At 42.7% G+C, this 27,091-nt stretch overlaps 1 protein-coding gene across 4 annotated transcripts in view; it reads right to left on the bottom strand.

Annotated features, from left to right (window-relative positions):
- The window catches only part of DAB1 (DAB adaptor protein 1), a 623,369-nt gene extending 604,683 nt beyond the window's left edge, over nt 1-18,686 (bottom strand). For all 4 annotated transcript variants that reach the window (XM_067535437.1, XM_067535435.1, XM_067535436.1 and 1 more), the window contains exon 1: nt 18,368-18,686. The gene's annotated coding sequence lies outside the window, so the exon portion shown is untranslated. The remainder of the gene's footprint in view (nt 1-18,367) is intronic.
- Between the last annotated feature and the right edge of the window lie 8,405 nt (nt 18,687-27,091).

The raw sequence follows: 27,091 nt of genomic DNA on the forward strand, positions 1-27,091 counted from the left end.
AGACCCCCATTTTTATTCTGGGTATTTCCTTTATGCTTGAGGGGAGGGTAATAGTGGAAAGGTTTAGGATCCAACAGTGAACATGTTTGCCTTAGTGGTAGCTCCAAAAGAAAGCCTCCCCACTCTTATCATTCCTCCTTATCCTGCATCCTGCAGCATACATCTTATCCGTGAAAAGTTGGCCAAACACTTAAAAAGATTCTGTTCAGTGAACTCGCTTTCATTTTTTCTGCTGATCAGTCTGTCAACTGTAAGTGCTGTCCCTGAGGCAGTATATTTAGATATTGAGCAGCTGAAGTGGACTTTATTCCAAAACCATCTCACCTTGGTTGGGTGCCCCCCCAAAATAAATAAATAAATAAATAAAAACAAACCTGTGTTGCACCATAACACCCTCTTCTCTCTGAAAAATTTAAGTGGTTCAATGTTTAACACCTTGAAATGATTTCCCAACTTTCTCACTGGTCTCATCTGTGTCTCTCAATTCGTTTTGATTTGTTTTAGTCTGCAGCAGCACCAAGAGAATTGCAGTTTCACTGCAAGCTTTCCTGCTACAGAGATGTGCCAAGCTAGTGTCAAATTCAACCTCATCCAAAAAAAAGAACAAGATCAGTCTATCTAATTTCTTCAGGAGAAGAGACAAGCATGAGAAGAAGCAACCTGACTTCAAACAATCTCTGGAATTAAATCCGTAGAACAGGCTCTTCCCCCTAGATAGGGGTCCAAATGAAAACCACACAAATGCCTCCAAACTATGGGGAAGTGTCTGAACTGCACGCCTCAAACCCAATCTTATGCCTTTATTATTCTGCCCAGTAACATGGAGAACACCACCAAAATTTCTTAAGCTTATTCAGCACTCTGTCTCATCTGCAAGTATGATTATTTATTTATTGACAGTAGCATCTTGTATATGTTAGCCTCTTTCCAAAACAGTCAAGAAATGCATAAAAAAACAGATACTGTTTACAGGGAAAATAATAGGGACAACAATAAGTAATTAATGAACAATTTTATACAAGTCAACCTGATTTACTTTAAGTAGCACAATGGAAATCAGAGTGAAATCCTGGCTGAAAGTAAAACTTTAATGGAGCCAGGATTTCACCCTAGGTCTTTAAGAGGGATTTAAATGTGGACAAGTTGGGACCTTGTAGATGAGTTCAGTGCTGCTCCCATGAATAGTGAAGGCACAGAAAAGACTATGATCACAAAAATCTATAAGCATTGGCTCTCTCTCTTAATAGGGACCACCAGATTAATGGCAGGTCAACAACGTCTTCCTTGTGAAAGACAGGTTTAGAAGCAGATTCAGCAGTCTCATTTCTGAGGGAATGAAGACTGTTCCCTGTGCAATAGGTATGTCTGCAATCTACCTGTGGGTAGTCACATCCCCTTTTGGGTTCATAGCCATCGAATTTCATTTTGACTGTCAAGGTCTAATGAGCTCAAAATCTCAAAGCAAAAAAAATTCAAAGCTAGCAAACTTCATGTGGTGTCATCATCAGCTTGAGTCAGCCCAGGTTCACTCAAAACCAGGCGTTATGTTAGTGCAAAAGTTCATGAACCTTAGCAAACCTTGAACAAACCTGTGTTCAGGGCCAAGTTCGTAACAAAACATAAAATCACTCATTTTGCTCATTTGGGGGTTTTATACTGAATGGGTCCCAATGCTCTATAAGTTATCCCCAACAAAAGAATTCCTCCACAAACAAGCCCCAGAAAAATATACCTATTATAGCTGACTCCCCCTTGTGGAGTTAAGAGATGACAGAAGGGTCTTAGTCTCCTTCGGACTTCTCTCCTGAGAGATATTCACGTAGCCTAAATTTATTCTCAATTGGATTCCTCTTGTACAAGTTTTTCTTTGAGTCATGCAAGATATCCTGCAAATCATGGAAATGATTCATTCATTATATATGTGTGTAATACCCTTAAGATCTTGCCTTGAGCCTTAGCTGGATTATGCTATAGAACTAGTTTTCTCATGGCTGGTTCTGCCCTGGTAATAAGGAATTCACCAATCTTATATATAGTGAAGAGGTAAGAAAGTACCAGAGGTAATTTCATCTTGTTTCAGCATGGTAGGCGGCCAACTGTGCTGACAAGTTTTCTGTGCCTTTAGGCAGGACCAAAATTCATGGCTCCACTGGTGTGCAGATGACTAGGTTAAATGGGGGATATCAAAGATTTCAGAGCATCATATCAGACAGGTCAGTATGTGTACTCTGAAGTAATGCACTGGCTAGGTATTCCTAAAAGTATTAAGGAGAGCTTCCCTGGTGCCTGTCATATTCTAAAAACTTACCCAATACTCAAGTCACCCCTACTCGGTTTTCTGACCGTCACCTGGCACATCTCACTTCCTGAATTATTCCCACACCTATATCTTTTGCCTCATCACCAAGGAGACTAATGGACTTGGGACTGTGATTTTGGTGGTGTTCTTATTGGTTCAGAGGCTGAAGAGATACATCGAATTTCCACTTCCAGCCCATGGCCAACTCAGCAAGAGCCAACATCAGTTAATGGGGCTCACAATTCAAAAGCTATATAGTCTAGCTATTTCTTTTGACTGCAGACTTAAATTGTGATTTAAAGATGATCTCTGGGAGCTCAAGCATCTGGGTACAAACTGGAGTGGAGATGGAGTCTGATCTTCCTCTCTACAAGGTCACTTTAATAACTATTATGTGGCATACAGAAGAGCTATGACTGAGGCAGAGAGAATTTGTTATGGGTCACAAGCAGTATAACGTATGCTCTTCGAGAATACTTACTCTGACACCAACTGGATAGCCATAATGCCATTATAATGGTGGGTGTGCAACAAACTCCCCATAAATCCACCTCATTTCCTTCTTATCCTGGATCCCCACTATTCGTTTGCTTGTTTAAAGATGCTTAAGTTATTGTGTTCGTGCAGTTTCTACAATGCTTTTATTGTATTGATGGCCAGTACACGAAGCACTGCAGGATCGGCAATAGGTTTATAATATATAGCAGTAAATATCTGAAACTCAGTTTCACAAACTTTAAAAAAATACATTCTGTCTGAAATGTTATATAGATAATGAGCTTTTCACTTTAGCTCCAGTAAAGTGCACAATTAGTAGGCTGTCAAAATTAGACATGTTTGGCATTAACTCTATTAATGTTGAGCCATTTAACTGACCTTTATTATACAGGCATTGGTTGTATATTTTCCTCAGTGTTCATTCACATCTTCCACTCATGTTAATGAGATATAGGTGTTCACATAAAAAGGAGAATATACTCCAATATCTTTAAAAAGAGGGTCACCAACTACACTGCTTCCAGAATATCCTTAACAGCTAGTCACAAAGTTGCATTGAATTCAGAGAGAGTCTCATTCAGCAGCCATCTGGGAATAAATGAAGCAGAAAGTGAAAGTTAGCAAGGCAACTGCTGGGCTAAAGCAGATCAAATACAAAGAGACTTGCAAGGATGGCAGAGGTGAAGAGGATGGGAGGAAACCTACGCTGAGGTACACTACGTAATATATTGGACACTTGTGACTAGTAGACAAAGTAGGAGGAGACATATTAGGAATCTTATCAGTACAAAGAAAAAAGTTAATTCCACAAGCTGATATTTCAGAATTCCCTTTTGGGTAGGGGAGTAGGATGCATACTGTGGTGAGGGCGGCCTGTTCTTCCCTTTTGTGGGTCCTGCGCCCTCTTTGGCTATGCCGGCGATATGCCTGGGTGGGAGCAGGGGGGTGGGACCCGGTCCCATCCTCTGCCCCGGGCCCCGACCCAGGGACCCTGTGTTGGAGTAGTCTCAAAACTGCTCAGCCCATGACTTACTCCCTTCCCTGGGTCACCTGTCCTTGGCCCCACTGCTCACAGTCCGCTTCCTGGAACTGGGTGAGGGAGGGGTTCTCCCTCAGGCCTGTGTGCCTTGGATCTCTGGATGTGCCTGGACAGGCACCCCCCTTGTCTCTGGTACCTTTTGGGGTTGTGGTAGCAACAGTGTTTGCTCCAAGCCCTGTAGCAGCTCTACTCCTCCTCTTAACTCCCTTCCAGCTGCCCCCAGCTGCCTGACAGGGAGGCTTTTAACTGCTGGGGAAGCTCCTTGATTGGCCTCAGCTGGCGTAATTGCCCTGGAGTAGCTCCAGCTGGATCTCCCAGGGAACAGGGATTTGTTGATCCTGGGGCTAATATACATACCCTCCACTACTCTCCTGTAGCCATCAGGTCTAGTCCTGTCACAATACATACCTATTGCTTTTTAAAATTCAGGAGATGTGAATGTGTTCAACTTCCCTCTATTGGAGAGAATCAGAACTGTGCAAGTGCATGTCTTTGGCCCCATATGCCTGATAACCAACAGACATCCTTCTACACCTCAGCTGGTAGGAGCCTGTGCTTTTGAACAGGAAGTTTTAAGCGATAGCATCAACATGAAGTTCCTAGTGGCCCAGGTAGACACAGCATGACAGCCATGAAGTCCTAGGTGGTTAGAGATTTGTTACACTGTGTAATAAAAGAAAAATGTCAAAGCAAACATGTAGCAGATTTTTAATGGTGACTCAAATAAATCCTAATAACGTGTGATTACATCCTTAAAACAAATTCAGTTACCACATTATAATATTTGACTTTTGCAACTTTTTAAATGTTGTAATGAATAAATTACATTCTACACTTACACTTGAAATAAAACTCTGTAGGAGGTACAATCTGGAACAAATGCCTTATCGCTAAATTCTTGTACCTAACCGATGTATATTAGTATAACCTGGATCCAAGCAATAGGCAACATTCATGCTACTGAATGGAAAGGAAATCTTTCGATAGTGTGGCAAGGCACGCCCCTCAGTCCTGAGGAGTTAGGGCTCCCTCCTCTGGTGGAAAAGGCCTGGGGTAAATCTGCCCCAACCTGGACAAGTCTTTTAGCTTCTCTCCCGAATGCTTCTGGCTTAGAGTGTGTGTGGGGAGAAGGCGGGGGCTTGGTTCAGGTCTGAGGAATGCCCCTCTGACATACGGAAGGGAGAGGGAGGTAAGTCTATAAACCCAGACCCAGAGGAGGGAATTCCTTTCCCTGGCCCCCTTGGCGGGGCTGCAGTCGTGGCAGTGCAGCTCGGGGAGGAGGTGTCAGTCCTTCCCCCAGGCAGGTGCTCAGTTTTGGTTGTTCCCCCTGCGGGGTGGGTGGAGTAGGGAAGCACAATCTCCTGGGCTGGAGAAGACTGCCTGCTGTCACAAGCCTTCTCCAACAGCTTGCATCTCTCCCCCCTCTCTCCACCAGAGGCTGGGTTTTAATAGGCCTGGAGCTGCCTTTGATTGGGCTCAGGTGCCTCTAATTGGCCTGAGGTAACCTCCTCCCAGCTTGTCGGGAAAAGGGCCTAACATTCTGGGGCTCACATATCAGCCTGCTAGTAGCGGGACCTGATGCCACCTGTGGAGGGCGGGGACCCCCGGTGGGCCAGCCTGTATTCCACCTTGACCCCACGGCCCACCGGGGACATCAGTTGGTGGCTCCTTCATGGAGCCGTGAGCACGGGCGTGTACTTGGCACGGTTCACCCCCCGCCCTGACACCTGCCCCTTTTGCGGCACGAGGGAGACCCTGGCGCACGCATACCTGGAGTGCGCCAGGCTGCAGCCCCTCTTCCGGCTCCTCCGGAACCTCCTGCTGAGGTTCTGGCTGCACTTTTCCCCACACTTGTTTATCTATGCGCACCCCGTCCGTGGCCCCACGAAGTTGCGGGACCTCCTCGTCAACCTCCTCCTGGCCCTGGCCAAAGTTACTATCTACAATACCAGGGAGGGGAGGTTGGCTGGGGAGGCGCCCTGCGACTGTGGGGCCTATTTCCGTTCCCTTCTCCATTCACGTCTCCGGGCAGAGTTCTCCTGGGCGGCGTCCGCCGGCTCCATGGATACTTTCCGGGAGCGGTGGGCGCTGTCCGGGGTTCTCTGCTCGGTGTCCCCTTCCAGTTCCCTTCTTTTATACCTTTGACCCTCACGCCCTTTTCCTGTTTTTTACATTTGTTGTCCCAAGTAATTAATTGTATCCTAGGCCTGGTGGCTCCTCCCCTTAGGCTGGGGGAGGGGCCTTGAGCGGTGGGCGGGCTCACGCCCGCCCACCTTTCCTAGTTTACAAATAGGAGTAGCGGGACCTGATGCCACCTGTGGAGGGCAAGGACCCCCGGTGGGCCGGTCTGTATTCCACCTTGACCCCGCGGCCCGCCAGGGACATCAGTTGGCAGCTCCTCCATGGAGCTGTGAGCACAGACGTATACCTGGTGCGGTTCACCCCCCGCCCCGACACCTGCCCCTTTTGTGGTGTGAGGGAGACCCTGGCGCATGCTTACCTGGAGTGCGCCAGGCTGCAGTCCTTTTTCTGGCTCCTCCAGAATCTCCTGCAGAGGTTCTGGCTGCACTTTTCCCCGCACCTGTTTATTTATGCGCACCCCATCCGTGGCCCCACGAAGTCACGGGACCTCCTCGTCAACCTCCTCCTGGCCCTGGCGAAAATGGCCATCTATAACACGAGGGAGAGGAGGTTGGCGGGGGGGGGGTCGGGGGGGCGGCGCCCTGCGACTGTGGGGCCTACTTCCTTTCCCTTGTGCACTCCCGCATCCGGGCAGAGTTCCTCTGGGCGGCGTCCGCTGGCTCCCTTGACACCTTCCAGGAGCAGTGGGCGCTGTCTGGGGCTCTCTGCTTGGTGTCCCCTTCTGGTTCCCTCCATTTGACCCTTTGGCCATCACACCCCTTACTGTTTTCTCATTTATTGTCCCCTGTATTCAGTTGAGTCCTGGATCCGGTGGCTCCTCCCCTTAGGATGGGGGAGGAGCCTTTAGTGGTGGGCGGGCGCCACCCTGCACTCAAATAGTAGCACCCTCTTGTAGCCATCCAGCCTGACTTTTTCCACAGTAGTTTGTAATATGGAAAATTATATTCGTGTAACAAACATTTCAACTCCGGTAAGATGCAACAAAAATGTGACTCTACAACTAAACTCAGACCTCTTTCCAGAGTCAGGATGAACTGGCACAATAATACCGTGACCATCAGCCTATATTGTGCTTCAGCTTGGGGAAAAGGTTAGAAACCAGATAACCTTAGCCTGAGTGCAGTAAGCTACAAAGGAAAGGTTATCTGGCTACCCTGCATCACCAAGACACTGTTGAACTGGAGGACTGGATTGCTCAGGGTAATGGCAATATGTGACTTTTTACGTCTAGGTCACCATGCAAATCTGGCTCAGACTGATAATGATCAAACTTAATTGCAAGCTGACAGCTATTCGATGGCTTATGCACTGTTGCCAACTATTATGGATTTTATCAGAAGTCATAATACTTGGCATTTCTAGCTCCTGGAGTCATGTGATGACCCGAGACTCATCTTTTCTTTAAAAATAATTTTTAAAAAAAAGTTTCTATCCCTCATGGGAGAGGAGAAAAGGTTGAAAACGTGACCTGGGTGCATCCTAAAGGCTCAAACCAGAAGGCAAAGAAAAAGAACCCAAAATGTATTACCTTTTATAGTCTCATGATTTTTAAGCCAATCTTGTGATTTTTGTGGACCAGTATAATTTTTGGACAGATCAGATTGGCAATGCTACCTGTGTGAATCTCTGGGCTTTCTTACTGCCCCTAGTGCACATGGATATATTAGCATACATCATCACAATGGGATTCTAGGCGGCCAACTAAGGAAACAAAGGATTGCACAGATATGAATTATTTTATCCCTAGCAGTGGTCCTTCCAAAGCTGAGGTACCTGAGTAATCATTGTGGGTTCGTTTGTGCTGCCTGGGCAATCTCTCTTCTGTGGATAAACAGGGGGCTTCAGTCTCCAGAGCTGTCATTCTAGCAGCTTTCTCCAGCACCAGATTTATTATTTAAAAAATGGGGGTGGAGGAAAGAAAGCTTTAAATAAATTCAGCTGAGCCATTCTGCAAATTTCCAACAGAGAGATAAGGTCAGATACAGATGGACGTGGAAATACACAGCAAGATCATTTACCAAGAACAAATACAGACTCACTTTCAGTCCAGCAAGCAAAACATTACGCTGTCAAAAAAACAGCAGGGGAAAGGCTTGTGTCGTAGGCATATCATCCCTCACTATCTTAAAGTAATACTGTCACAGTTCAAGAGCAGCTGCACCTGTATTTTCCCCTCAGCAAGGGCACCCACTTTCAGGCTTCCAGCTCCCCAGATATTGCCTTTCTGAGTAGAGACCTGTATCTCTTTCCCTTCTGACCAGGGTACTTCCAGGCTGCACAGTTCCCTGCCTTCACTGTGGTATTCCCAGGTTGCCCACAGACATCTGCTTGCTTTCTCTTCAGAGACTGTTAATAGGTGTAATTGCTACAGTTTTAAGGTTCCACAAAACACTTCCGATGCAAGCCTGCTTTCCTCTTAAGGTAAAAAGCATTATAGAGAAATCATCATAAAAAAAAAAACCAATAAAAGAACCTACATGCATGTTAATAAGCTTACATGACCCCACCCCTAAAATTGACTCTGGTAGGATAAGTCTTTCAATGCCCTCACCAAAGGGTATTCCTTATGGTTACCATAACATCACAGCTTCAGCTGAGAACAAGCACACTCACAGAATGTTCAATTCACTCTTCACACAGATCAGGGGTCTTTGACCTGGAGTTTCTAGAAGCAGGTAATTAACATACAATGGGTCTCTCTCCCAGGGTGTATCTTCAAAGGGGCAGGCTTCAGAAGGGAGAATTTGCATTTCCTGCACCTCAAGGTATTTCCCTAGGAAATCCACTTGAAAATTCTTTCTGGAAAAATATGTGAAGTTCTTCATACCTTCCAGAGATTGCATTAGTCTTGTCGTCTTCCTGCTACAGAAGTTCCATACACTCTCACAACAGTACATAAACACTTACATTTTAAATACAATGAACTCCAATGATGTCAAACTTGATTCAGTGAAGTTCCTTCAGCATATTGCAGAAAATTGTCAGTCTGTCACAAATACTACAGCTCTTTAGTCTTTGCCATTAAAAAAAAATAAATAAAAAAAAATCAGGTTTTCCTCCTAAAATAATCTTGTATTTATCATGTGTAGGTAAATAAAATGAATGCATACACAGGTAAATTCTAGTTAGAATTTCAGTAGGTCTTGTGGTCAGATATACTTCTACCCTATAGGTCTGATCCTGCTTCAGTTGAAACCAACAGGAAAGCTCTCCCTCATTTCAAAGGATTGAACGAATCCGTCAATGATTAATGTTAAAGAGGAGCTCAGATCAAAAAAGCATGGATCCCAGCACCTCTCAGAACTGCAGAAGTTCATATCTGGATCTAAACTTTGTCTCTCTCCTGTTACAAATATGTTTAAACAAAAAAGTGTCTGTGGTCATAACTACAATGGAATAAATTCCTTTATTTCTGCAGCCATGGGAAAAGTTGTATTTATTGTCTTTCCTTAACCGGTTTACTAAACAAAGTTGGCCCGGATAACACCTCTGTTTCCAACACTGACCGCTTTTTCCCAGCACCACCATTTTTAAAAGAAAAGGAAAAACTATTAGAGAGCAGAATGAGACCAAACGTGGGGGAAGATTATCCCACACCTGACTACTGCAAGGCTCTTACACATTTTGTCTGGTGCTGACCACTGTTAGAGACAGGATACAGGATACTGGTGCAGATGGACCTACTGCTCTGGCTCAGTCTGGCCATTCCTATCTTTTTATTCCTCCCATCCCCACATGTAGCTATCTGGATTCATTAAAAGCAGGGAGTTCATGCATCCTGCATATGTTTTTCCACATGGTATTTAGCACATGTAGCCCCAAATAAAAATTAAACACAAGTTCTGGGGAGGTAATGTTCCTAAAGTGATGGTAAAAACCATTTCATCAGCGTAGGCAGTGTCTGCACTACGTGAGGATGTCAGCACAGCTATGGCAATGTAGCTATGGAGGCATTGTCCCCATAATGTAGATACATCCCAAGTTGAACTAGTGTAAGCCACTCGCTAAAATGAATGTTCACATAGGAGTTTGCACCCTTTAAATATATTGGTTAAGAAGAATAAAATCCATTTACGTTATCTGTACAGGAAAGTGGTACTGATCTAAGCCTACGAGTGAGGGAGTAAGTGTGTTTATAGTGATCATGCAGTTTAGCACAAATCTGAACAGGTTTTAGACATCAGCCTTTCATCCCCCAGAAAAGGAGAAAGATCAAGTCTCATGCTGGAAAAGCATAAGAACAAGTTACTATGTTCAGTAATAAGTTACCACCACAAAGAGTACTTGATCATCATAATTTCCACATGGTTTGCAGTAAACTACATCAGTGTGTGTAAAATGTAATGAATAAAGAAATATTAAAAATGATCGAATGTGATTAAACTAGGTCATAATTCAAATCGCACATTTACTGAAAAATGATGTTTGAAGCCACTTAACTGACATACCTCTTTACACTGAATGGGCTACTCCATAAATTATTTTATTCAAGAACCTATGTCCATATCCCCTCCCCCCCTTTATCCCCAAAATATTCTATTAATGCAAAACAATCCCAGCCTGCTGTGCCGCATGACAGTAGAATACCCAGGAGGCATGAAACGTCACAGATCACAGCTTTGCACGTGGCCAACATAATATATTAATCAAATTCTCCCAAGCAGTGGAGGCATTTGTTGTTGTTTTGTGGGTCAAACCACAGAGAGACAGATGGGATGGGCATTCTATTTACATGTGAAGTCTCTAAACCCATCCACTTTATTTATGACAGACGGAACCTGGCCTTAACACAGTCATGGAGGAAGCCTCAGACCAGAGATATGCTTATTTTATAACCATCTACCCCTACCATTAGGAAGCGTGGTTTTCTTTCACATGGCCAATAGTATTTCTTTTATTTATTTCCAAAAAAATATTTGGCCAGTAGTAGATCTTCAAGTCTGGAGCAGGGATTTTGGTTCAAACGTCTCCGTATCTTTGGGTTAGAATTTTTCAACTCAGACCCATCTGCACTTTAAAGCTACTACTACAGAGAGATGAACAGGATCAGTGCACTCATCCAACCAGTCTCAGTTGACTAAACTGAAATCACTTGGCTGTTGCAGAAGCAACCTAAGCATGTGTGTTACAGGTTTGAGTGTCCCTCTATATTCTGTTCTGGAGGGCTAACACCCCTGAATTCAGAAAACATGTTTCCTGGAACCAAGCAGTTAAAGACAAAACAATCCAAACTGCTTACAAATATTAAATGCTTCATAATGTAACTCCTAGACACATATAAAGGATTCAAGAATGTAGCTCTCCTAATAAACTGTAAAGTTTAATAGCTTTGGAAATGTTTTCATATAGCGATCTCATCACTTGGGTTACTATAGGGTTAATGGCATAAACAGCAAAATTTTGTAGTTGGGAACAGTATTATCTCTTTGGATGACATATTGGGTTTTAAGTTCTCTGTTAGCACTTAGATATTAATATGATGGGTGCATTAGAAGCAGTACATTTACATTATATGCTCCTTTTTTAATTTCTTTTTTAAAATCAGCTGTGATAGTTTCTTTGGAATGGAAAGATGCCACACATGACCTCAACCCATAAAGGCAATTTTCCTTTAACATAATTAAATTTGTTTCTCCATTTTTAAAACTACTCTGCCAACTTTTTGATTTTCTTAAATTGATTTTCACGAAGAAACAGACGGACAATGAGAAGTACAAAAAAGTAAAATGACTTACAGCATGTATGTTTCCAAATACCACATGCATCAAGGGATCACAAATAGAATTATGCAATTTTACAACTGGTCAAAGCTGCTAGACCAGAAAATACAAAACAGAAACAGAAAAGGGAATTTAGGTGAGGAGAGTGTAGTTATCTAAACTGGAATTTGGCCACGACATCTACTCTTGCAAAGAGTGCTGTATTAGTCACTGAAACAAGCAATTGCAAAGACTCATGTGTTGACGCAATCCACTATAAAGGCTACTTCCGAATTATGATGGGAGCTTGTGTCACTGAGAGATACTTAGCAACAACAACTCAGATGCATGCGTTTCCAAATTGTCAGTCAGTCAGTCAATCTAACACCACACATATCCCATGGCACTTTTTGCAAGATTAAAAATATTAACTGGCCAATATCCAACTTGAATAATTACATTCTGTTTCCTAAAATTCCCTCTATGATTTGCAATGAATTAGTTTTTCTTCATTTCTCTTCCCAAAACCCCTCCTATATAATGTTGCTAGTCCAGAATGGCTGCTGTTCCACGTCAAGGGTGCATGAATTTCTACAGTCCCTGTATAAAATTCTACAGTCCCTGTATAAAAATCTGTATACATCTTCTGGAAGAAAGGCCCTATGAACCAGATTCCGATGCCTTAATTCACACTGAAGAGTATTTTATTCCAGGATTACTTCCATTGATTTAAGTGGGACTTCTTGTGGAGTAAATTACTATAAGATAATATTATCATATAATATAAAATTACTATATAATACTATAAATAAAAAGTAATGGGCCATATCCTCTGGCTAGTGCAAACTGATGTAGCTCCACTGAGTTTAATGGAGTTATGCTAATTTACACCATCTGAAGATATGACCCATTAGGTATTATTAATCTATTTTGTCATCTCTAAACATAGAAGGGTTTTGAAGAGGTTACAGGTTATATGCACTAATATAGAGGTACAAAGGAATGAGGTAATGGTTTCAGAAATTATTTGGTATAATTTTGACTGGCTTGCAAAATCTTCATGTTCTTTTGAGAGAGAGTCCAGAGCTTGTTTAACTTTCCAAATGAAGATGCTATGAAATGTCAGACTAAAATTAATTTTCTATTATTATTTATTATACATACCACCATAATCTGTGCTGTTCAAAATATTCATAAGCAACCTGGAAAAAGGGGTAAACAGTGAGGTAGCAAAATTTGCAGACAATATAAGAATACTCAGGATAGTTACTTCCAAAGCAGACTAGGAGTTCAAAGGGATCTCACAAAACTGGGTGATTGGGCAAGCAAAAGGCAGATGAAATTCAATATTGATAAATGTAAAGTAATGCACATTGGAAAACATAATCCCAGCTACACATACAAAATGATGGGGTCTTAAAAAGCTTTTACCACTCAAGAAAGATCTTGGAGTCATTGTGGATAGTTCTCTGAAAACATCTGCTCAAGGAGTAGCGGCAGGCAAAAAAGCTAACAGAATGTTAGGAACCATTAGGAAACGGATAGATAAGACAATAAATATCTTAATGCCACTATATAAATCCACGGTACACCCACACCTTGAATATTGCATGCAGTTCTGGTCACCCCATCTCAAAAAAGATATATTGGAATTGGAAAGGATACAGAGAAGGGCAACGAAAATTATTAGGCCATATGGAACCTCTCGTGTGGAAGCTACTGGGACTTTTCAGCTTGGAAAAGAAATGACTAAGAGGGCACAATAGAGTTCTACAAAATCATGAATAGTGTGGAGAAAAAGAATAAGAAACTGTTATTTACCTCTTCACATAAAACAAGACCCAGGAGTCACCCAATGAAATGAATAGGCAGCAGGTTTAAAACAAACACACAACTCACAGTCAACCTGTAGAATTTGTTGCCAGGGGAAGTTGTGAACTAGATTCCAAAAATAACTAGATACGTTTCTAGAAGATAAGTTCATCAGAGGCTATTAGCCAAGATGGTCAGGGATGCAACCCATGTCCCTAGCCTCTGACTGCCAGAAGCTGGGAGTGGACAACAGAGGATGGATCGTGCAATAATTATCCTGGTCTGTTCATTCCTTCTGAAGTACCTGGAATTGGCCACTGTCGGAAGACAGGATACTAGGTTAGATGGACCATTGGTCTGACCCAGCATGACTGTTCTTATAACGGTGTAGACAAAGACAAAACTGAAAGGTCCCACCCCAAAGGCTTTTAGTCTAGATTAGATCATTCAGTAAGGGCCAACTGTAAACAAAGGGACAGAAAGGGACATACATGCCTACCACAGGAAGTTGTAAAGCCTTAACTTTAAGCCAAGCCTAAATTGACATAACTACATCATTCACAGGTGTGAAAACACATACCCCTGACCAACACAGCTACATCATCGTAATACCCGGTATAGAGACACACTTCCATTGACCTTGCTACAGTCCTTCAGTGACATTGTATTCCTAACTGACAGAAAGAACCCTTCCATTGGTGTACGCTGCATCTACGCTACAGGATTTTGCTATCATAGCTATATACTGACATAAGTACGTTGCTAATCTTTGTAGTGTAGACGTACTCTTAGATTTTCCTTCTGAGTGACACCCAAACCACCATCAATATTGCTTGGATTTCCCTCTGCCATTTTGAAATAGAATGGGTGCATCTAAAACAGTTTTTCAGACATTGTTTTGAGAGAGAGAGAGAGAGAGAGAGAGCTCCCACTTTTGTCCACATTCCCTTAAAGGATATACCCCATCCCATTTTCTTTAAAAGAATCTGGACAACAGCAGGAATTGTCTGGACAGGACCATTTCTCTACTTTGCTTCCCATCTACTTCAACATCAGTTTTGAGAGGGCAAAACCTCATGCCACCCCCTGTACTTGTATCCTTGAAAGTCCTGTGGGCTCAAGAAATGCCTCAAAATGGCAGGCATGAAGGGACTAGAATAACCACAGGAAAAAGAGCATGAAATGTGTTTACTTTGAACACACACATTTTGTTAATTCCTCTTTGGTATCCTCGCCACCCGCCTCCATAAATTAATTCGGTACACCGGTTACCACAAAAGAATCTCGATTACCAGCTCCAAAATGGGCTATTTTATTTCCTCTTCTAATCATGGAGTGCGGGGTGAGGGCAATGTGGTATCTTAGACACCATGCTATGGTGCCGGTAAATACCAAACTTTTCTACCACTCTATCGGGATTAGTGGTCGAGGTATGGAATGATGGCACGAAAGGTCAGTAATAGAAGGCTAACACATTGGCAGAGGGCCAGCCTCAAGCAGATGAGCAGTAGGAAACATAGTGGAGCTCCTTTAGACAAGTATCAGGAGTTTGATGAAGTATAGACTTTGGCCCTGATCTTCAGCTGTGGCTATGTAGGACGACAGTTTATGAAGGTGACTCAGGGATAGTTTCGTGCTATCCCAATACCGGGCTGTCTGAGCACCAGTCCCGATCCCAAAACAAGTTAAGAACAACTTAAGAAGGCTGCTGTATGAACAAAGATCCCCAACAACTCCAGCAGCTGGGGATTCAGGGAGTCCTGGCCCCATGCTCTTTCCCTCAGCAAGGAGAGGATATTCTTGGGGGGTCTGCTTGTGAGTATTCAGGCAGTTTTGCCCCAACAGAGCAGTGTAAAGCAGCTAGTCTTGTTTTACTAGTAAGTGATGTACAAACATTAACAAGTAATGTTACAATGAAGTGATACAGCTGGTCATTCTTAAGCTTCATTGTTCTTCAAAATAAGCAATTCCAAAACCTGAATTGTTTCTTTAACTGTTCAGTTTCATCAATGATCTGAACAGAATTTGAATAAGAAATCTTTGTCTTTCTTCTCTTCCCTGCCTTTACAAAAAAACTGCACCTCCAGATAAAGTCGAGTTAGAATTATTTTGCTCTAAAACAGTATAGGCATTCCTGAAAGCAAACTGAGAGAAAATTAGCATTACTGCAGTGAGTGGAGCCATGGATAAATGATATCTAAAAATGGAAGGATTTTTTTTTTCCTGAATAGCAAATGTATTCCTCTTCAAATTTGGTTTATACAGGTAACATTTCAGCTCTCCATCAGTTTGCTGGAACTAATCATTACATAAGTAAAATAAAGAGACCACCTTGTACCATTCTGCAATAAATATCGGTCAGTCAAACAGATATCACCTTATAAGTCACCCTAAGCAATGCCACCCTCCAATCAATGAGAGGATCTGTACTCGAACAGTTTACATGAAGCAACATTAGGTTCACATGCATTTGACTGATCAGGCCAAACTATATTTCAGACAGTAATTACATATGAGATTTTTGCTTCTTCCTTAGACCAAATAGATTGTCCTGCCTCATCTCTACCATTTCTACATTTTACTAAAATAAAGATATTCATTTGTAAAAACACAAAAAAACAATGAAATGAAAATAAAAGCTGCAATTACAGAAAAGTAAGCAAACTCCCCTCACCTCCACTCAAAATTAGAATTTTAGTTCTGAAGACAACTGGCTTAGCTCTGGTCTGTTCTTTACACCTCAAAATTATGAAGTATGGATGTGGTGTGAGATTGCTGTACTACATGTACTTGCCTATATCATGACTGACTTCAATGCCACATCTCAACAAAAGCATTATATACAATATAGTTTGCCTCTGAATAAACCCTAATAGCTCACAAATTGCTAGTACAATAATCCCTGTGGAATCTTCTCTTTATCCTCAGTTTTCTTCCTTTTTTTCCTGTTTCATTATAGAAACAAGATAATAAACAGTACAGAGAAGAAAATGATGTTATGTACCACTGTTCATCATCAGAAGAGACACTACACTCTTTAGTTAAGGAAATACAGCCAAGGATAGACTTCACTGTCAATCTATTTTTTTTTTTTTAAACTACAGGACCTGTTGCACCAAAAACAGGGGGAAAGGGGCTAATACGAATTCAAATATTTTTCCTTTCACCTTTTAGACATGGGTTTTAGGTTTGTCCTGGGCATAAAGCTTACAAATATATTAAACTTCAATTTAGCCTAGATTGTTTAAATCCAATGTTATTATTTCACACAGAAGTAATGAAGTCTGTTGAAGATGAAGCTGCAGTGTTGGAGGGTTATTTGCTCCAAGAACCTTTTTAATATGGCTGTATTGTAATACTGCAGTGCAAAAACCTCTCTAGTCAGAAAGAGAAATTTAGCTCAGAAGCAGAACTTGTGAGCACTGAAAAATGCCTTTGCTTCAATTTGTGCTCATTTAATAATGGTGTTATTTAACAAGATCAGTTAAAATGACTGTCCTCAAAAGGCATAACACTGTAACCTCCTCTTATGAGACTCCTAGGGCATTGAAGTAAAATTCATTTGTTGAAACCAAATAATCAAAGCAAGCAGTGGCATTGCACAGAGCATATTTAAAAGGAGAAAAATCTTTAGTGACAGTCAAGGAAATAGTTTTAAAACAAAAGGGAAAAAAATAAGCAGGAAGCCAACTAAAATACATATTTCTTGCTACTAAAAATGAATTGTCCCTTACAAGTGGTAATGTAGGTGTGTCATCTCACTTTGATTTTGGTCTTCAAATTAAGGAGAAGACCCTGAATCTGCACATATTAGGAAAGAGCTATTGAAATCGGGGTGCATGCTGTACCACATTACTAGTCAAATCCCATATACCCATGCATAATTATTTTCCTACAAGGTTATGCCTAATTGGCCACTAACCTAATTGATAAATCAGCTATATTTTAAGAAGGCATCAAGAAGCAGTCTGAAGGGGAGCAAAATGTTTATTTAGATACAAATATGAAGCCTGTCTGTGACAGCTGATTCTAGTTGCTCCTATTGGGATGTGCACACATAGGTTGGCAGAAAAAAAACCCCAAAACATTAGAGGGTCACTTAAAATCTGGAAAATCAACAAGCCCTGTGATCGGAGGACAATCTCCATAATTCTAAGTAAATTGTTAGTTTCCAGAAATGGAAGTGTTAAATTATTTTGAATGTGACAGAGAGGATCCTTTAAGCAGACATATAATTCTCATTTCCACGGCTGCGTAATAAAATGTACATTTCCTTGAGTCTTAACCCTTATGGTAAAGGCAGAGGATAAATGCCATGCATTCATACTTGTTTCCTTCCTGGAATCACCCTTGCACTGACTGCAGATAGCTGCGTGACAAATACCAGCATTTTGAGAGATCTTGGAGTGAAAAACAAAACTTTGAGTTAAAGCCCATTTATTTCTCTCAAACAAAAGTTAATAGGAATCAGTCACACAAGTATAATTGGCAAATGCATTAATGAGATGCTATATTATGCACACTGCTTAAAGCAAAACCTGCCTGATCAAGACTTTTCCTATGTTCCACACCCCCGCCCCCTGCAACACACCCACCAATTTTAGATTTAAAAAAAAAAAAAAAAAGCCCCCAAAACATTTGGATATGTATGGGCAGATCCACTAACAGGATCTCACTAAGAACAGGTTCTGTAGCATAAGATGCTAACGTAGTATATGGTCCAGAAAGAAATACAAGCAATTACAGCATTTGTGGAGAGGGGGATGAAATACCAGGATCTGAAATTAAACACGGACAAGAGACAAGAACCTTTCTAGACCACCTCCCCTCAGCCCCCATTTCCTCATTATTGCAATCAAATGAAATACCTTCTCCTACCTTGAGACACTGACGCTTCCTGATCAGCCCCCCACTTATCCTCTTGTTGCAGGGGGAAAAAAAAGGCTCTCCCCCCTTTTGTTCCTACAGAATGTCAATTCTTTTTTCCAGGGGGTCTCTGTGTGTCTGCCTGTGGGTAGTAGATCCCTCAAAAAGAAGACTTGGAAATGGGTATCCCAGTGAGCAAATCCTCAGCAGTTTCAGTTCAGTGAGAGCACCTCAATCACAGCAGCAGAAGCAACAGCAGCAGAGGCAGTGCTGATCCTCTGCAGGCCACATCGTTCATACCTTATACATCACTACCACATTTCTCCTAATACGGGAGCCCGAGAGCATTTCACCACCTAGTGTATAATGCGTGCACTTTGCTTTGCAGTAACAAATTTCTGTGAATACCTTTAGTAATTCCCCCGTCTGTATCTCATCAACAGACTATTTGTGGCTTAGCAGGCACAGCAAATAAACATGCAACCACCTGGAGGGTGCACTTACCGCCTTCATTAGGATCTGCCACCCAAAGGTATCAAGTCACCTGAAGGGACCAGGTGAACCCAGTTCATCTCATTGGGACAAATTCTGCACTCTCACGCTTCCCACTAACTACAATGGGATTTACATATAAAGGGAGAAACCGAACCTTAATGTATCCAGACACTAAAATAGCTGGGGTAACACTGCTTGCTCAGAACACCCTCTGTGTCATGGGTGCTTTGCTGATCTGTCCTCTAGTCACCCACTCGCCCATGTTGTCAGCTACAGCTGTACAAAAGTGTTGCATGGTTTTCTATATTTTTTTACTGTAACATTTTGTGGCTTTCTAAGGCATTTGCAACCAGCACATCAGGAGGAGAAAGAGTGACTTCTGTCAGATGGTTTTGATTTCAACACTATAATGATAATGCCCTATCTAGTGCTCATTTCCTTGCTATCTCAGGGCTTTACAAGAAGGTATAATGCAGCAAAATGGAACAATTTATCGGATGTCTTTTTTGCTTTCCTCGTTAACTTGGAGCATGCTTTAAGAGGGTCTTTTTTGTTCCCCTTCCTCCTGAATCATCTATTGGCTTAATCCATTCCCCTCACCGCACCCTACACCAACATACATACCCCTTCTTCCTCTTTCCATTTCTTCCTTCCTTGCCATGTCTCAACCCCTCACCAAGAGATGGTTGTTACTGAGGGAAAGCTATGGGCAAGAGATGGGCTTTACACATTGTCCTGAAGACACCAAAATTGGTCATCATTCCAGTCTGTGTTAGGGTGTTTTACCAGATGCAGAGAATGCAAAATCTTTTATAACACACACCCAGTTAGTATGGTACTCTGTCCCCATTTAGTGATGTCTGGACCCCTGATAAGGATGGATAAGCTGCTACATACAGCCTTGGCTAAGAGCTGGGTCTTTAAGCTGAGGCTGTAGAAGCTCACAGTTTAAGAGCCAGAGATCCCAATTTTGATCCCTGCTGCCAGTGACCTACCCGGCGGCATGGTTTTACATTTTATTGACATGATCATGTCTTTTCTTCAGTCATTTCTGCTTGACAATCCGACTGGGTTTCCTGCTCTCCCTATAGCTTGAGGGCATGGTGATCAGTTACTGTAACTGCTGGTAAATCCATTCTGAAAAATGATGCCTTCCAAAGCTGAAATATACTTTTGAGTTACTACTTATAGCAGTGGCAGGCAGAACATTCCCTTTGTCTATAGCCTGGTTCTATTTATTTAACTTAATAACTCTGACCTCTAATCCATTAAATCCACCTCTTTCTGGGGGGGAAGGGGTCAGACAATCAGGCAAGAATGGTTAAAAAAAGGAAATGATCAGATAAGTACAAAAATTCCTATTCTTCCCATTCATATCTAACACTCTTGCTATTGGGCGCTAAGAAACAATAAAATTAATCTCTGGGGAGGAACAAACTAGTACTATAATTAAATACATACGTGGATAAATTGTGACCTTGAAAAGGACATGACTGAGACACTGCACATCGGAGGGGGGGTTTTGTTAATTCTAGGTGCTCAAGCTTGTAATATTTAAAAAATGTGAGAGTTAAACTGCCTTACATATTTCTTCATAAGTATAGATCTTCTGAGCATGTCTTGTTGCTGAATCCCTTTGAAGAGAGAGAGAGAGAGAGCATTAACCTTCTTGGTGGAGTTAATAGTAGGCACGGACTGCAGTGGATTATAGACTCACGACAGGGTTGTTAGTCTCATGTAACTATGACCCAACAAATGTGTGCATGACTGAGGCCAGGAGAAAAAAGGTTCAGTCTCTTATCAGCACTCCTCTGTCACATCTGTGTTACAGGAGAAATAGCTCTTCCTGCTTTATAGACTTCTTTGATGTACACCCTGAGCCAGCTGACAATGGATGCCTCAGAGATTTTGTTACCCTTAACTGGTGGCTGATAAAGGACAAATAAAGATGCTGAATGTCTTATTGATTGTGTGTGATTGAGATATACCTTGATTGCCCTTCTGACACTGTGTTTATGTCATTCAGTTTCTTTTTGGTGCTTTGAATCAGGACAGAATGGTGGTAGTGATATTTCGTGGAAATAAATGTTAATTCACAGGAAGAAAACTGGATCCATACTGAGTCCCACCATGTCTTTGTGAAAGGTACAATTATTGAACTTTCATAGAAAGAATCTCCCAATCAGATATTTTCCTTGCCAAAGTTATGATGTCTAGAAGGGATAAGAAACATGAATCTGCACTTAAAGGCTCAAAAGGTTTTGTAGGCTTGGAATACCCAAATTAGTTTCCTGGTGGGAAATCAAATACTAAAGACATGGAATTAAACCAGATCTGATCTTACAGTTAAGACCCTGGACTGAGACTCAAAATACAGCTCCCAGCTCTGACACAGACTTTCCCCCGTATGATCTTGAACGAGTTTGCTCTTTCTATCATTTCTAATATGGGAATAATTATTTCCTGCCTACAAGGGGTGTGTGTGTGTGCACGGAGTTCAGATAGTATGGTCATAAAAGTAGATAGATAAATAGCAGTGTTACGAGGATTTGGAGCAATACATTTTGGGTTCCTTTTACCAGGAACATTTGCATGAGCCCAGAGACAATTATTTCTTTAGTATATTCAGATTCATACCTACGGATAGGCTGTTTTACACAAAAATTCAGCATACTTAAACCTGAAATGCACAGATCTAACGTCAGCATCAATACGGACATTTCAAACAGATTCCAGGATAGCTCAGCTTGTGGATTTCCTTCTTGCCACTAACAAATCCTCCACCACCTCTGCCAGATACCCTCTCTGAATCTCCTCAACTTTAGTTGGGCCAAATTTAGATGTACATTTAGGACCTGGGCAAAAAAGTTGACTTGAACTGGGAGGTGCACTTGTGAAAATGTCAGTTATGCTTGTACAGTGGTTCTCCACAAACATGCCTTCAACAGAGATTTGGAAACGAACGAGGTTGCCATGGCTCAGAAGTCATGGGGGAAGGTGACAGCCGCTGCCAAAGAGGGCAATGAAATCTGTTGTATGATGTCTTTTAAACTTCTTCCTTTGAGGAAATGGCTGCCATGTCTGTGTCTATCAGTTTACAAAAAAACAGATGGAGACTGATGGGGGAAACCTAGTGCCTAGTGTTGCATATTCACTTTTATGTCTTAAGTGTACACCTCCCTAACACTTGGTCGGGTTTCACCAGGGATGCTATTGCTGCACTAACCTCCACTGCTTTATTTGCAAGTCTCATGGGAACTGCAGCACACTGAAGTGACTGCAGACATATGCGGCGGTGCCTTGTCTTACTCACCTGATAATTATGCTGATCATCAGAAGCAGAGGGGGAAAGGCTTGCATGTATGTATCAAAGAAATCTCAGTAAAAGAAACACTGACAAAACTCAGAATATGCATAGGTACAACATATATGGGGCCCCAAGCTGCCAGACAAAAGTGGAATGGGTTTCATTAGCAATGACTAAAGCTGAACGCGGGTTAAGATGAACAACAAGCGGCACCATGCAGTGCTGCCCATGTTTCTTCCAGCCTAACTCCAACAGTTCAGTTTCCCTTGATGTGCCAATCATAATAGTCCCTTCAGGGAACACAGGCCCACTGAGCCCAGTTCCACTGATATAGCTTCGCTGTTTTACAAACACTGTAATATAAACATCAGAAACAAATTGACACCCAGACCCCCACCTCCTGTCCCTTTGGCCAGAGGTTGCTAGCACAGTGCCAAGTTGGAGTTTTATTTTTACTATAAATTAAGCTAGTTACATTGTCTTTGAGACAGTTTGGTCTCCACAAAAGGTGACCATACCAGGACTGACCTATCTTTAATGCCCTGTCTCCTGCTTCCAAGCCTAGCGGACTCTCTCTCTGTGGGATTGGCCACAGACGGTTCTGCATCTCAGTTCTGTAATGACCTCTGTGTCTCTGTTGGCTTTCTCGGGTGTTATGTCTGCAGACTCATAAGTGTCTCCTGTTCCTTCAGATCACTTGTCTCTCTTGTGTGGTCACCTTGTATGACCTGGTGCCACTGCACCCCCCATGAACATCTTTAGTCCATTCCTTCTGGTGTCTCTCTAAGCTCTGGATCCTCTTAGAAGTGTGTGTCTGGGGCTGGTCGAGTCCTTGGCTGACGTTTCATACTCTAGTGCCTGTGTTGTCTGATTCTTGGCCATCTCCTCTTGGCAGTGTCCCCATCCTTCTGGATCCAACAGTCTCCCCTCATTGGTAACAGTGTTTTGGTTCTTCGTCCTGTCAGTGCCTATGCTGGACTGTTATTCTGACCTGTTCTGGCACCCCTGTGATGGGGTATTCCTGTATACCAAAATTACTAACAGGTCTGAAGCACAAGAAACAGCCTGGTGTAACAGTCTTAGCTGTTTTCACAGTTTATTCCACTTGAATACTACTCTGTGGGCGTGCTGGGGAGGAGATGGCGGTGGTTAGACACCCATTTGCATGCAGATTCTTCCAAAGCAAGTGTGTTGGTGACCAGTGTCTAAAATACAATCTCACAAAGTGGCTCTTCAGTTTATCAATCACTGACTTGCTTCTTGTATCGGACAAGACACCAGCCTCCCAAAAGTTTGAATAGTAGTCCACTAATCAAGTACTGTTTTCCTTGATGGTAAATAGGTCTTTGCTCCCACCTTTTTGCATGCGTAGGTGGGCAGCTCACGTGGGTAAGTGTCATTCTGCTGGCAGTTATACGACCAGCAGGTGACACCCTTCTATCAAGGAGCAGAGTTGTGTATTTATTCCCAGGCAATTAACACACACTTAAGCCCATCCAAGACAGCAGTCAAAGCCCAGATGTGGGACTTTTTTATTACATTCTTACATAACAACGGAGAGACAACAGCTCTCTGTACTCGAAATATGATTCCAACCTGCACACACAACTCCTCTTCCATTTGAAAATATGGTTCTGCTCCAACCGGTACTTGGCTCTTGTCTTCTGGCCACTCTGTTAGGATCATTCTCTAGGCTGCCTAGAGTTAGATGTCCTTTTCCATAGAATCTTTGATTTCCATCTTTGCTGTTGAAATAGGGACAGTGAATCTATTAATATGTTGCACTATGTCCTCGTTTCCTTCCCCCCAGCTTGCTGATGCTGGATACATATGCCCTGCTCACGGTGTCAGCTAACACCAAGAATCATCCTGGACCACTTCTGATCTGTACATGGTAGCACCGGAGGTGCATCCATATGTACCGCAATATCTTCGGAGCGCTAAGCAGCAGCTTTGTCGTGATAGTGCAATCAGACCATAAAACCCTAGAGACAGTTACTGGGTGGCCACAGGTGTGCTTAGGGAATTCCTTCACTCCAAATACCACAGCCAGAAGCTTTTTCTATTTGAGCACATCACTGGTCAGTCTCTGACAGGGCTCTGCTGGCATAAGCAGCCATCTTCTCCTGCAAAAGGGCTACACCCAACCTTTTCTCTGATGCATGACACTGGAGTGTCAGTGGCTCTCCTGGCTGGTAGTGCTTCAGGAGGGGTGCATCAGTTATCATTTGTTTCAGTGTGGCAAATGCTTGGACTGCTGTTGGGGACCTGCCCAGACCCATTCAACATCCTGCCCTGTGAGCTGATGTACAGATTCTGCTCTTGCAACCAGGTGTGGACAGAAAAATCATCACTCTTATGAAGCACAGTATCCCTTTCACATTGACTGGAGCTGCCACGTCTCTGACTGCCTTCATCTTATTGGGGGCTAATTTCTATCCCTCTGCTGAGAGTGGATGTCCAATGTTTGTCACCTCATGGGATTTGAGTTGCCTTTTTTTCTGGGTTAAGTTTTATGTTCTTGCCCCAACATCTCTGTAGAAAAGCTTGTAGTTTTCTGTCCTGGTCTCATTCAGCTTCTGTAGCATTGCTCCCTTCCCCTACAACAATTATTTTCACCCCAGGCCTGGGGGAGAGTCTTCTCTGGAACACCTCTGGTGCTGGGTTTATCTGTAACAACCAAAGGGTGTGGAAAAGGTTGTCAGCATGCTGGACACTTGATCCATATTTATGCCCCCAAACCCATTTCTCACATCACTGATCATAAGGATTCTGGCTTGGGAAACTTCTGGCAAGAGGTCATCAACTGTGGGCCATAAATTGTATCATCTTTTCAATGCCCAGTTCATAGACTTTGAGTCTATGCAAGTGCATAATTTGCCTATTGGCTTTTTTTTTTTTAACCACCGCCTTGCTGTTCTGGCCTCTACAGGTGCTATGATACCCTGCTCAGCTGACTTTCAAGCTCCTTACATACTAGTTTATGTAGTATCACTGGGATTTCCATCACAGTAAGCACAGAGGTTCCACTGTGAGCTCTCCTAGTCACAGCTTTTTTTTTTTTTTTTTTTAGCTGTCACCTGTGAAAACACACCCATGCGCTTTTGAAATAGCCTCCATTGTCCCTGGGGCTCCCCCTTTTGTATCTTGTACTGCAGTTATAACATTCTGACACTTCATCCTGGTCAGATCTGTGGCTTGCATGGCAGGCTTCCCCCCATGGAGCCTACCATCCACCTCCACAAATTTCAATTGGTATCATTGGTTATTTTTGGTTAAGTTACTGTGAGACCACATTTTCCAACAAGCTGCATTATGCTGTCACTGTACATTATTAGAGTGCACCTGCTCTTTATAGTGGGTGTGTTAGAGTCCAGTTCACCTTAAGGAATCACATTACAGAAGGCCCCGCTATCCAGCGGAAATTTTACAGCCTGTTTCACTGTTAACATTGTTGCATGTCCAGAGGATTTTCCTTTGTTGCTTTCCTGTCCCAACAGCCTGAATCTGATATGCTCTCAGAGTCAATGGAAGAGTTATGATGTCATCACTGCTGTCTGATGTGCCAGCTCCCTTTTGTACAAGTCTGACTGACTCTTTCTGGAACCTTCCCCTTCTCTTGCGCACACTGCTAAAATGGTTCAATTTGCCACACTCCTTGCAATGCTGTCGTATGCAGGGCATTTCTCCTTTCATCACTCATGATGTCTTCAAGAGTAAATTCATACTATGGGCAGAGAGCTCTGGCCACCTGCTCTCCTTTGCTGTTGTCTCAATGCTTGTACTTCTGGAGGTGGCATACTTCCTAGGACTTTCACCCTCCTGTGAGGCTTCTGCTGCACACCCCATGCACGAGCATTTGCCTAATGTGAATAAGCCTTCCCGGAGCAGCTGCTCCCACAAGGTGATCCTAAGTGCTGCAGACTGTCCTGTCCCAAATCAGGGAGTCTGTTAAGGTCCCAAAATTGTAAATAGCAGCCAGTGTGCGTAAGGCAGTAACATGGGGGGTCTAGCCCCTCTTCCTCCCCCCCCCCCCACCTCCTTTGGATTGGTATCTAGTAAAAAACCTGTGTCATTGTGCTTTGGGGAGCAATAGATCCTCATGGGTCCTAGGACTGCTATGAGGCTTGAGGCCCTGGTGAGCTTCAGAGTGGAGCAGACCTCTCTTCCTTGCTCCGCAATAGGGTAAAACAACAATAAGGCAAAACTTTCCTACTGCTGCTGCCCTCCTGCATGGCCAGGTCTGCGTGCAGCTTGAATGCCTTCTTCCCCCAGATCTATGGCTGGGCTAGGTTTGTGTCTGCAAAATTCAGGGCTCTGGGGAGCTTCAGAACACGTTCCATGGCTCACACTGCCAGCTGCTGGACTGCAGAGAATTCACAGCTTAGACTCTGCCACCATGTTTTTCTAGCAGTGATTGAAGTTGAATTCAGGTTAAGTGGAACAAGTGAAGCTTTAAATAAATCCTGTGCACTGCTCTGTCTTTGTGGCTGAGTTGCTTCCAGACTAACTCCATCATTTCCCCAGTCCCTGCAGGGAACATGGGCCCTCTGGCTCCAGTTCCACTGTATCATGATACAGTGAGAGGGAAGGACTTCGGGCTGTTCAAAAATTTCCCACTAAACCTATTTTTGGTGGAAAATTGGGGTTTTTAATAGATGAAGTTCTGTGCAGAAAGTATCTGCTTTCCTTGAACATTTTCAACTTTTTGTCAGAAAGGCAAAAACCCCAAACCTGAAAGTTTTCATCCCAACGCCAAATATTTTCCACTTTTGGCTCAAATTTTGGGGGCTTGAGGTTTTCAGGGTTGTTTTAGAAAAGTTATGAACCAGAGAGAAGGAAGAAAAGGAGTGTGTACTCCTACTAGTCTAGCTACTGCACTGACAGAAATAGAGTGGTCTAATGATCGGAGGAAGGAACACCTGGGTTCTAAA

The sequence above is a fragment of the Emydura macquarii genome, unplaced genomic scaffold, assembly GCF_026122565.2.
Source record: "Emydura macquarii macquarii isolate MOO-44397 ecotype Brisbane River unplaced genomic scaffold, CSIRO-AGI_Emac_v2 contig_3506, whole genome shotgun sequence".
NCBI classification, from domain to species: Eukaryota; Metazoa; Chordata; order Testudines; family Chelidae; genus Emydura; species Emydura macquarii.